The sequence below is a fragment of the Chinchilla lanigera genome, unplaced genomic scaffold, assembly GCF_000276665.1.
Source record: "Chinchilla lanigera isolate Chin_1 unplaced genomic scaffold, ChiLan1.0 scaffold00092, whole genome shotgun sequence".
NCBI classification, from domain to species: Eukaryota; Metazoa; Chordata; class Mammalia; order Rodentia; family Chinchillidae; genus Chinchilla; species Chinchilla lanigera.
In genome coordinates, this window is record NW_004955493.1 from 722,799 (window position 1) to 723,555 (window position 757).

Consider the following 757-nt stretch of genomic DNA (forward strand, 5'->3'; position numbering starts at 1 on the left):
TTTTTTTTTTTTTTTCCCCTTCCTCCTTTTCTCCTTTTACCTGTCCCAGTTTTTCTTTCTTTTTGAGCAGTTTCTTTCCCTTTTACAATATCTGTTGTAGATTTTGGGTCTTATTTCCTTTTTCAGTTTCTTACACTAGGGAGACAATACGATGTTTACACATGTGAGCTTGATTTATTTCACTTATGAGTATGGTCTCTAATTGAATCCATTTACCTATAAAAGCCTCAAGTTTTTCCTTCTTTATAGCTGAGTAGTACTCCATTATATAAAAATAGCACATCTTTTTTTTATCTATTCTTCTGTTGAAATATTTGGGTTGTTTCCAAGATTTGGCTACTACAAATTGTGCTGCTGTAAATATGGGTGCACATATATCACTGTGGTATGATGCTTTCAGGGGGATAGCTGGGTCGAATGGGACCTCTAATCTGAGCTTTTTGAGGAATCTCCGCAGTGGCTGCACCAGTCTACACTCCCACCAGCAGTGGAGAAGGGTTTCCTTTTAACCCCAAAGCCCTGTCAGCATTTGTTGTTAGTTGATTTCTTGATGAAAGCCATTCTTTCTGGGGTGAGATGGAATCTCAGTGTTGTTTTAATTTGCATCTCTCGAATGACCAATGATGTTGAACATTTTTTCATATGTTTATTTTCCATTGTATTTCTTCATCTGAGAAGTATGTATTCATCTCAGGTGCCTGTTTTTGGATTGGGTCTTTGAATTTGGGGGGTCTGATTTTTTACAACTGTTTATATG